Raw genomic sequence first — 12,143 nt, forward strand, 5'->3', positions numbered from 1 at the left:
CCTTCAGAACAATAACTCAGGAATGAAATAGAAAGCATTTAACACTGTCCCCAGGACTGATAAATATTAGCTTTTTTTTCCGCCTCCAGATTCCAAAGTTTCTGGCCAACCTCGAAGTTCATGATGCCAAGAAAATAGTACCTGCTAATAGGCATGTTGAGAAAATCCATTAATGATGAAAAAACTTGGCTGAAAAGTGTTGGTGTCACTGTTTCATCAGATTCCTTCGGTAAACGGCCACAGTTTAAAAAGCTTTGACTTTAGGTGGCTGACAGCAGCGGACAGCATTGCTTGCAATCAGAGATAGCGCAGTGTGAACACATCTAACAATCCGGAAGCAGAAACAGGACAGTAAACATTTTACACAGTGCATTACCGTGCCCCTCCAGGGCACTCAAAAATATAATCCATGGTGATTATGACAGTGATGAACAGGACCAGGCCCTGCAGTCAGCGCCTAGAGCTGTTAGCAAAAAGCCGTGCACTTAGGAGGGGGAGGCGGTCGCCTCTGTGGCCTCCACCGGGTCCATTTCCACACGCTGGGTTACAGGGAAGTGATTTAAGAAGTGTAGGGCTTTGAGAAGACAGGAAATGGCCTGTTTTGTGATCCAAATAAAATGCTGACAGTCTTTCATGAAACCATTTTCAATTTCTGCCCTGAAACCTTATTTACATTTTTTTCTCCTTCAAGATTCTATCTTAGGGATACTAAATTCTCCTGGTGTGGGGTGGGGGGTGTATTCTGCAAGTTCTTTGATTCAGAAAGCTATTAAGGATATAGCTTCAAAGTTGCTTTAACTATCTTGAGGTAAGGCCAAGAAGGTCTCTATTTTCAGTGAGGTATTGATCAGGAGACAGAGGGAGAAAAACTAAATAAATGGAACCAAAAGAACTGAGAAACGCAACTCTGGTTTTTCTACTTTTTCTACAGGAGGCAAATGGCAGAAACTGCTTGTCACTTGCCACGATCTGTTCTCTCCTTCCCCCCTTGCTAACAGAACTCCAGTTTTATTGGATATTCAAGGATCACCAATGATCCCAGCTTAATACATAAATATCTTCACTTCCCCAAATAACTTTGCAGCAAGGGAAAGCTATGTTACCCGGTTCCAGCCAGATATAGGATATAGGCAGACATATCTGGGGGAAGTAGCCCTTCTCAAGACAAGGCAAAACTTTATGGGAAAGGCTTCTGGACCTTTCCCTTTCTTCCTGCCTGGGATCAGAATGTGATGCCTGGAGGGGCAGCAGCTATTTTGCAAACATGAGTACAGAGGCCACAGGCTGATGAAGGGGGAATAGGGAACAGGAGTTTGAACCGTTGATGATCTTGAAGAGTTTTAGCTGCAGCAGCCCTGGACTTACCATCTCCACAGTGTCCTGTGCATGAGAAAAATAAGCCCTTTCTGTGGTTAAGTCATTGTTTTTCAGGTTTTGAGAAAAATCGGCCCTTTTTGTGTTTAAGTCACTGTTTTTCAGGTTTTCTATAGCTCTAAGCAAACATGATGTTATGTAGAGCATGTGTTATTGGTGGAGTTATTTTTAAGTACATAACTGTTACGTGCACTGGGAAACCAAAAACTTTGTGTGACTCGCTTTATTGCAATATTCATTTTATTATGGTGGTTTGGAACCAAACCCGTGATATCTCTGAGGTCTGCTTGTATTAGCCAATGTGTACACATGCACATACATATTTGTATTTTATATGTACATATATACCCATGTACATAGTATACATATAGTTATGTATTCATATATCTGGATGTTTGACAGGTACTTGCATACACATTTAAACACCTAGGTATTTTTATTTGATTTGTTCTCACCATCAAGAGATATTTTTAAACGGATATGAAAAGAATAGCATCTGACGAGCAGTACGCATCTGAAACCATAAATGTAATTGTCAGGAAGTTCCAAAGCACAGAATCGTAGGGTGAGGGAGATGGATATTTTCAGGTCAAAAGTTGACCAGAGGAGTTCCCCAGGTCTTTAACTTCATGCTGTTAATTCCATTACATGAAATAATTTAAAGCTCTGTTTTTCAAATCTTTTTTAATTCATAGACACTTAAAGTGATAAAGCTGGAAGGGACTTGGGAGATCACCTTGTTCATGTCCTCTGAGTTTATGGATAATGAAGCTGAGATCCTAAAACACAGGTGATTTGTCCTGCGCTGGGAACATGTCAGTGGCTGAGCTGAAACCCAAACCCTTTTCCTTGATCTTCACTCAGGCTCTGGGTCAGAAGGCAGGTGTGTCAGTGGAGTCTCCAGGCTGAGGAACCCTCTCTTGTGATCATTCCATGCAAGTGTCAGCCCTTTGTGTCACTTTGTGTCACTCTGTGGGGCTGGAGAACCTGGGGGACAGCCACCAACATGATGATGCTCATGGTGCCTGTGGTCGGTGAGTAATAGTCATTTGTCTCCGATCCAGGGGTCTCGCGTCTTCTGCCAGAATCTATGAAACAGTAAGAGGTTAATTTATTAGCCTGTAAGTCAGATAAAATCAAATGCCAGGCTGGATATAATAAGCCTCATAGTAAAAGTTGGGAATTGTTAATGCCTTTTCAATGTTATGTGCAGTCACCTGTGGGATTTACATTATTTTTTTTAAACTTTGAGAGAATCACCCATAAAGCCATTTGAGACTCAAGTTTTTACTTGTGGGGAGGTTCTGATGATAAATTCAATCCATTATTATGGGACAACTCAGATTTTCTACTTTGTCAGTTTTGGCAAGTTGTTTTTCAAGGAATTTGTTTGCTTCATGTAAATTGTCTTATATGTTGGCACAAAGTTGTTCATAATATTCCCTTATTATTCCTTTAGTATCTAGAATATATGAAAAAAAAGCCAAACTTTCATTTATTCCTGAAAATAGTTAGTTTTGGTTTTCTTTTTAAGTTCTTTGTCCTTATCAAAAGAAACATTTTATTAATCTTTTCAGAGAACTTGGTTTCAGTTTTGTGGATTTCCTCCATTGTTTGCTTTATACTTCTTGATCTCCATTCTTATATTTAGTATTTTTTTTCCTTTTATATATTTGGGCTTAAATTGCTTGTCTTTCTCTAAATTCTCTTTTATAATTCTTATTTTTTATTGAAGTGTAGTCAATTTACAATGTTAGTTTCAGGTGTACAGCAAAGCAATTCAGCTATACAATCACATACATGTATTTCTTTTTCTAAATTCTTAAGGTAGAAATTTAGAGTGATCTTATATCTTTTTTCTTTCCTAATTTAAGAATTATCCTTTAAGCACTGCTTTAGCAACATCCCACAAATTTTCACAGGCCGTATTTTTATTACAATTTTACTCAAACACAGTTTTTATTTTCTTTGTGATTGTTCTTCCCTTGACCTCTCTGATATTTAGAAGGGAGTTCTTTAATTTCCAAATGTCTAGGCTTATCTAGATATATTATTGATTTCTAATTTAAGTCTGTTATTATCAGTTAACATGCTTTAAAAGTCAAGCCTTTTAAGTTTATTGAGTATGTTTCTTTCCTAGCATATAGTTTATCTTGGAGATTGTACTATATACACTTGATAAGGGATGTTAAAATCACCATTGGATTTGTCTACTTACCCTGTTAGTTCGACCACTGTTTGCTTTGGGGTTTTTGTTTTGTTTTGTTTTGTTTTGTTGGTATCAACATGGTTTAGCCTTTAGGTTTCAACTCTCAGGGCCAACATATGAAGAATGATGTCAGACTCACTTTTTAAATTGAAGTATAGTTGACTTATAATGTGTTAGTTTCAGATATACAGCAAAGTGATTCAGTTACACGTATACATATACATATTCTTTTTCAGATTCTTTTCCATTATAAGTTATTACAAGATATTGAATATAGTTTCCTGTGCTCTACAGTAGGACCTTGTTGTTTATCTATTTTATATATAGTAGTGTATATCTGTTAATCCCAAACTCCTAATTTATCCTTCCTCCTCACCTCTTTCCCCTTTGGTAACGATAGTTTGTTTTCTGTGTCTGAGTCTACTTCTGGTTTGTAAATAAGTTTATTTGTATCATTTTTTAAGATTCCACGTATGAAAGATATCATATGGTATTTGTCTTTCTCTGTCTGACTTACTTCACTTAATATGATAATCTCTAGGTCCATCTATGTTGCTGCAAATGGCATTATTTCCTTCTTTTTTGTGGCTGAGTAATAGTCCATTGTATATATATCCCACATCTTTATCCATTTAACTGTTAATAGACATTTAGTTTGCTTCCATGTCTTGGTCATTGTAAATAGTGCTGCTATGAACACTGGACTGCATGTATCTTTTTGAGTTAGAGTTTCCTCCAGATATATGCCCAGGAATGGGGTTGCTGGATCATATGGTAACTAGAGTTAATAGACTTGCTTTTGATTTCGTATCCAGGTTGACAATCTAATATACTTCCCTAGCATTTCTGCACGTGTGAGTAATTGGGGAGGGGGTGGTTGTTGGGGAGCCCTGTGGAGGAATGAACTCTTGAACAACAAGCTCTCAGGGAATGTCATTATTCCCTGAGAACCTCAACTCTATGTACCAAAGTCATGTTGAACAAAATCTACTTCTAATCAAGCAAAATAAGGACAGAGGTCATGGTGTGCCAAAGAGCAATCAGAATATCAGGGCAGTGGCAGAACAGAATGGATACTGGTAAATATTTTGAAGGAACATGTGGCAGAACATGGTGCTTGCCTACCCAATATCCACTCTCTACTTCATTTCTGCTAAGAGAACCCTCGTTTTCCTTTTTTATTGGCAATGCAGCCAAAACACAGACAAAAACAAAACAAACAAAACGCCCTACCTGAGAAACTCAGACTCTGTTAAAGCAAAGGCTAACCACATGACATGATTTTGTCAATGAGATGAGCTGAAACCTACCAGGAGTTCCTGTGTAGTGTTACTCTCCTGACATGGGTGTCAGGCTTCCCTATTCTTCCTGCTTGGAACACAGAAGGGACTCTAGAGGTAAGGATTACTATCTTGCAGCCATGAAGTAACCATGAGGATGAAGGAACGAAAAGACAGAATAAATCCAGGATGTTGATGCTCTTACGAGGCCACTACACCAACCACACCACCTATGTCCAGATTTAATATATAAGACAAAGAAGCCCTTATTTGGTTAAGCTGCCATAATTGTGCTTCTGTTTTATGCAGTTGAATGTAATCCCTAACTAATCCCCAAAGCGCAAGTCGTAAGAAACTCATGACTGTGTCACAAGCCAAATGCAAACTTCTGCCTGGGAGTTAACACTTCCACATTTTCTACTCCTCTAGAATAACTTCTATAAAAAATAGACTTCAAAACTTTTTATGTTATCATGCAAAGAACTCAGTGCAGACTTTCATCCATTTGGCATCATTTTGGTAATTGGAAGTCCTCCAGGCAGTGGTTTTCTCTCTTTGAAATATCCCTCCTTTTTCTAAAATGAAGCATTAAGCCCAGGCTATACCAAGAAAGATTGTTGACTGCCCTTCTGTAAAACAGTTCGACTTCCCACACAGTTTGAAAGACAGTACATGGTGAAATTTGTACAAAATTATTTTCTTATCTGGAATCTCTGCAAGTGTGTTTCTGTAACTGCCTTGGCCTTTTCGATCTGAGTTAACATCATGCTTAACCCTTTTCTTTTGGGGAGTTTTGAATTCCTAACGTTCAGTGTGAATCCTTTTCACAGAGCACTGAACCTCAGAAGCAAGTTCTAACATGCATGTGCTGAGGGATTAATCAAGCCATTTACAATCAGGCTGTCACATGCATATCTACTGATACAAACTTCCAGTCCACATCTAAAATAGACAGCAATTCCAGTTGGCATTTAGGATATGACCTCGGATACCCTGGCTGAGAGTTAATACAGGAATAGAATGCAGTGTTACTCAGCTCTGCTAATCCAAATTAGAACACTTTGTAAAGGTGAGTGTTTAATCCCTGAAAGGCTGTAAAACACATATGTGTGTGCACATGCAGGCACGCACACACACACAAACACACCCTAGCATTTTCCTATCATTTCACCAATGAAAATAGTGGAACAGAAAAAACCCCCAAAAATGTAGGAGTCAATATTTAGCGAGTAAGCACAAAGTGCAGAATTTTAAACATCTAATAGCTTTGGGTCTGATAAACCTTTCAAGTCCAAGAGATGAGTAATGGAATATAGACCCTATTGTGAATTAATCACTAGTCCAAACTGGTCCAAAACAATAATAATTAGATCAGAAATGCCAAAGAATCCTTCTTGAGACTTAACAGATAAACTCTGAACCCTGTCTGCATAATATGAACAATGTCAAAATATTGTTTATTTTTTAACAGGTTTCAAGATATCTACAAATATTATAAGACTGAGTTTCTCTGTTGACTATGATAGCTGATTAAAATTACATATGCTAAAAGTTTGGCAAAAGGTGACCTTATATTTGTCTGCGGAAATGGACCCTTCTGTTCTGTTAGGAATGTAACTCTATTTTTACTATATTATAACCATTGTGTTCTCACTGAGACATCAAATACAATAGATTGGACACAATCATCTCTTGAGCTTTTTGTTTGTTCCATTACATAGATAGAGACGGACACACATAACAGCTGACAAGTTATCTCCTGGTGTGTGAATGTCATCGAGGAGGCTGGAGCATGCCCAAGAGTCTTAAAGAAGCTCACTATATTTATATCTGACCTTTAGTCAATGATATAACCTCTTTCTATACGGTCTGTCAAGCTCAGGATGGAGTATTTTTCCTTAACCTGTGCATACCTTTGATTGCTTCATGCTAGCGAGGTCCATCTGGTGCTGTCATTTCACAGCTATCAATTTCAATGTCACCTAACTTCAAATCACACCCCAACACAATCCAGCCAAACTTGGAATGTCCACAAGGTAGATACCATGGCATAATGACATGACAGAATCCAAGCATTTCTGCTTTAAACTCCAGGTCCATTCTCAGGCTCAAGACCTTTCCTGGGCTCTTCTTTGTGGTGAGAAGAACTTGGCTCAGTCTCTTCTCTTCTTGTCTGCTGTCACCTCCCCTCTGGTTTGCTTCCACTTCTCAAAATGCCTTGCTGTTCCTAAAAACAGCACCCAATCTGCTAATGTCTTAAGAATTTTCCAGTTGCTCAGTATGTAATTCTGGCAATCATTTATAATAACATCACTGAGTCTGCAAGTAAAAATATTTCAAACCTTTTATAGTCTTGGTCCTTGGTCTAAAATGACCAAGTCACTACTTGATCATTGCTACCTGAAATCTATTAAGATTTCTGTTCTGAGCTTCTGTTTCCTAAGGCGGGCTCCTCACTAACCCCCTCCCCCACATTCTGACCTGATCAAGGCAGATCACAGTTGCCCTTTTGCCTCAAGTGGCAATGCTCCATTCTTGAAAAGGATATCTTTGATGTAACTTCTCATGGGAACAAATGTGGTCCCCACCAGAAATCTAATGTTTATAGTAATTGCCTTCCGAGACCTGATTCCTTTTTGTCTTTCAATGTGCCGAATAAAACTTGTTTTATGTTGACATATTTATTTTAATTCTTTTCAGTAGTAATCTGGCAGGAATTGTGGGGGAAATTGTCTTCAGAAATGGTTGGCAACCAAATGATAACACCATATGAAGCACTAATATTTGTAATCCTTTCTAAAATTGCCAAAACTCCATATTTCAAAATTCTGCTCTGAAGTGTTAACGCTCACTTACGGTGATTGCAGAAAATATTTAACTGACTAAATAAAATTTCTCTAGAAAATGCCAGATTACAGGCACTGGGAGCCCTCCTTTTCTTCTTCGGTAACTAAATACCTTGGAGTTAGTTGAAATAAGGTCCTTTGGAGCTTAAGTGAAACTTTAAAAGGCAGATAATTTTATCTTGTGAAAGCTTTTCCAGAAAAAGCAAAGACTGCATGAGTCATTTTATGAGCTTAATATCTTAAAATTAGATAAAGACAATACAGAAGAAAAGGGAAATAGCCTACTTCTGAACATAAATGAGAAAATACTAAATAAAATATTAGCCAAATAAATTTATAAGCTATTAAGACTAATACTAAGTGAATTTGTAGGAATGATCTCAGGAATGGTACAATGGCTTACTGACCAAAACTCTATCCATGTAATTCATCACAACAGTGGACTAAAATAAAAATTATCATCTCAGTAGATAGAGAAAAAGCATTTAATAAATTTTACACTTATTTAATGATAAAACAAAAGGAACTAAGAAAACTGGGAGCAAATATGATGTCTTTAACTTGATAAAAGTATTCATTTACAAGACTCAGCTAAATAGCATTTATTGAAGAAATTTTGAACTCAACAAAGCAAGGATATCTTTTATCACAACTATTCAGTGTAGTACTGAAGGCCCTAGCCAACACAATAAGACAAGGAAAATAATTGGTAATGATAAGAATTGGAAAGGAAGAGATAAAACTTTCATTATTTATAAATGATAAGGTTATGTAGAAAACCAAGAGAATGAACAAATTAGTGTATCTGATAAGAGTTAAGTGAAATTGCCAGACACAAGATAAACTTTAAAGATTAATAGCATTTTTCTGCACCACTAGTCTCAAAATACTGGTTCCTCTAAAAGTTGATAAATAAAACTTTAAAAAACATATAATCCTTATCTTTAAAAAGCAAGCCAGCACATTTTATGAGCCTTGTATGACCCCCATATTTATTTATAAACTGCAAGTAGGTACTTTACAAACAACATAATGTAGAGACTAAAAGCCAGATTGCTTTGGGTTCAAATCTTGGTTCTGTCACTCACACCTGTGTGAACTTAGGCAGATTACATAACCACTCTCTGCCTCCTCTTTCTTGCCTTTAAAATGATGGGGAAAAAATTACCACTTAGGATTTTGTGAGGATTAAGTGATTAAATACTTAGAAAGCATCTGAATAGTACCTAGCACAAAGTTGGTACCTCATAAAAATTAGCTATCATTATTATTATTATATATAGAACAAATGTATTAATACATTAGGTACTATTTGCCTAAAAATTAAAATCTTAACATAAAATAAATAATAAGTGTTTATAGAAGTGCTAATATTTTCTTCTCCTCCTCAATTGGCTGTCCACATTTTACCTTGGAATCCAGGACCTGACATAGAAAAAAACAAATAAAAATATAAGAGAAGATAATTTGTCACTCAAAATATCAATGCAAACTATGAAATACCTAGGAATTAGACCGATGAAGAAAGAAGGTCTTCACAGAGAAACTTAAGATTTCTAAAGCTAATCAAATGAGATCTTAATAAAGAAGGTGTGTTAACATTGTAAAGTTATTAACGGTTTCCCAAGTTTATCTATAAACTCAGTGTTTATATATGATCAATATCTCAGCAGAATTTGCAGAAGAACATGAAACTGATTCTAAATATAATTTGAAAGTTTACACATTCATACAAAGTTAATATAATTTTGAGAAATAAGACTAAAAGTGGAAACTCATGAGATATTAAGATGCATTATGGTGCCACAGTACTAAAAATAGTATAGAATTTGTACAGATAGACCAATGAAATAAAACAGAGAGACCAAACAGCTTTATATATAAAGGACACGTGTATATAGCAATGTGGCATCAGGCATAAAGGCTTAAACATAAACATACATGTTTTAGCCATATTTCCCTAGGGTATCCTGCATAACACACCATCCCAAAATCTCAGTGGCTTCCAACAATGGACATTTTAATTTCTCACTCACAAGTTTTTAGTCAGATAAGAGAATCTGCATCCAGTCGACCCAAAGTAGTCCAATCGCCAGTCCTGACAGTGGTATGGTGAAGTCTGTTCCTTCCTAGAGGTAGGAGGCAAGGAAGGGTTAATAATAGCACTGTGGGTAGTTGGGAATAATAATCCATCGATCATAATAAAACTATAAACAAAGTTAATAGAAAAATTGTTGAGAGAGAATTTATGAACTGGAGCGGGGAGTTCAAATTATACTGTAAAATACTGGTTAATTTGAAAAAAGCAAAAGTAAAGCTCTCAGGATAGAAAAAGTTAGCTTATGTATGATGGATTGGAAAAGGAAGTTAGCATTATCCAGGCAGTGTTTCCTGGAATGTAACAAGAACTCACACGTACGAAAAAAAAAAGTAAGTTTCAAGAAAGCAGAATTTTTTTTTCCCTGCCTTGATGACTGTTGTATCTCCAGTGCTCAGGTAAGTGCCTGGCAATACTGACACCTCCTTACTGTTTATTCTGTCTCAAGACTCCCTTCCCATCTGTCCTTTTCTCCAAAACAGAAATATTAATTTCCCATTGCTGCTATAACAAAGTATTACATGTTTAGCGGCTTAAAACAACACAGATTTATTCTTCAAGCGTTCTGGAGGTCAAGAGGCCCAAAATCAGTCTTACTAGCCTGAAGTCAAGGTGTCAGTGGGGCTGGCTCCTTCTGAAGGCTGTGGGGACCTACAACCTCCAATTTCTGGAGGTCGCCTTCATTCCTTAGCTCCTGACTCCCTCTCCGTCTTCAAAGGCATCAGTGTAGCATCATCCCAGCTCCTTCACTGACTGGGTCTGTCCTCACATTACCTTCTCCATCGTTGACCTTCCTCCTCTCCCTTATCAGGACCTTTGTGATTACGCTGGGTCCACTCAGATAATCCTGAGTCACGTCCTCATTTCACAATCCTTGATTTTTAATCACATCTGTCAAGTCCCTTTTGCCATTTAAAGAAAAACACTCACAAATCCCACGGATTAGATCACGAACGTGTTGGTGGGGGGCATTATTCAGCCAGGATTTCTCAACCTTGGCACTATTAATGCTTTCAACTGGATAATTAATTTTTGTTGTAGTGGCTTGTCCTGCACACTGTAAGATACTTAGTAGCATCCCTGCCTCTGACTCCTTACATCTCAGTAGTACCCCTTGCCCCTAGTTGTGACCAAATGTCACTGGTTGAGACCCACTGCTTCACAATATTCTGGGGATCACTTAATTAAGCGAATCTAAGCATGTCAATCTGCATAGAATTCTTTATTCGTTCCCCTATTCCTTTCAACATTATACTCATAGTTCTTAGCATACCATCTCAGATTTTCCATAACCTGGCTTTGCTGCCTTCTCTTGGACCCATCCCATCCTCACTTCCGGTCCTCTTGTCCTCCAGATAGTCTTGTAACTCCCCCAAGTGTGAAGTTCTCTAGCACCTCCTGGCTTTGTGAATCAGCCCCCACCCCCCATCTGCCTAAAAACCCCTTTCTCCTATTCTTCATGCAATGACTTCTGCTGATGACTCCTCAAAATTTAGCTGAGATGTCTGGGACCCGAGGTCTCCTCCCTTTCTCTGCAGGTAGCACTGTGAGGGTACCTCTGTCAGGGTGCCGGTGTGTAATCCCTCTCCTCACTGCACTAGTTGGTGAGCTCTTTAGATCTCTGACTGATACCTGTATCCACGGACCCAGCACTCCTCCTGCAACAAATAATTTGCCCAATAATGGTTCTTTGAATGAGTGAGTAGATGGTGGATTTCATGCCTCAACTTGAGTACACTCTCCAGGGGCTGAGACTGATGAAGAATGTTGCTCCAAGGTATTAACCAAAAGTAACCTGCGTTTCTATTTCAGACTAGAGACCAATTCTCCTCTCCCTCATGGAGAGCACCCCTCCCAAAGAGATTATTTGGGCCCTTTTGGGAGTGTTTAATTACTATTTAGTTATTATTGTTCCCCAAATTAAGTTCAGGATCAGAAGCTACTTTTGCTTGCTAAATATGCTTAAATTAAAAAATAAATGAGAAAAATCCCTTCCATGGAGAATTTGGGAAAATTAAAGCACCCAATCTTAGATTTCATAAGACTGTGGAAAGGCTAGGTGTGTCAGAGTGGTTTCATGGACCACCTGGAGTCCATGGTTGATTCTGCAATTCAGATTTTGACTTTGCAAGCAGAAAACTCAGCTGGCACTTGCAGCCTTCACAAAGGAGCACAATCCACTGCTTTGCAAAGTTGCATCATTTTGGTATATGCTTCAAACAATAAAAGTGTCAAAAATGGTTCCTGATGCTGTGCATTTTATTATTCTTCTGGTAGTCTAATGTTAAAAGTTTCTCCTAATGGGTAGAAACTGGAGACTCTTTAGTGAATACCAC

At 37.7% G+C, this 12,143-nt stretch overlaps 1 protein-coding gene and 1 long non-coding RNA gene across 12 annotated transcripts in view; one reads left to right on the plus strand and one right to left on the minus strand.

Moving 5' to 3' along the window:
• The window catches only part of NEIL3 (nei like DNA glycosylase 3), a 357,474-nt gene that overhangs the window by 311,508 nt on the left and 33,823 nt on the right, over window positions 1–12,143 (plus strand). Inside the window, exon 9 of one of the 10 annotated variants that reach the window (XM_074353679.1) lies at window positions 2,239–2,408. The exons of 8 other annotated variants lie outside the window; for them this stretch is intronic. The gene's annotated coding sequence lies outside the window, so the exon portion shown is untranslated. Of the gene's footprint in view, window positions 1–1,576; window positions 2,409–12,143 lie in introns of those variants that run through there. One more of the 10 variants, XM_074353680.1, reaches the window with a different exon arrangement.
• On the minus strand, window positions 2,323–10,600 carry LOC141575146 (uncharacterized). Of its 2 annotated transcripts, none has more exons than XR_012502500.1 (3): window positions 10,582–10,600; window positions 9,746–9,838; window positions 2,323–2,462 (listed from the first exon to the last, which is right to left on the minus strand). It is a non-coding gene; the product is annotated as an uncharacterized LOC141575146 (long non-coding RNA). The 2 variants fall into 2 exon arrangements; XR_012502499.1 differs by lacking the exon at window positions 10,582–10,600 and adding an exon at window positions 10,405–10,542.

This window comes from Camelus bactrianus, chromosome 26 (genome assembly GCF_048773025.1).
Source record: "Camelus bactrianus isolate YW-2024 breed Bactrian camel chromosome 26, ASM4877302v1, whole genome shotgun sequence".
Lineage (NCBI taxonomy): Eukaryota > Metazoa > Chordata > Mammalia > Artiodactyla > Camelidae > Camelus > Camelus bactrianus.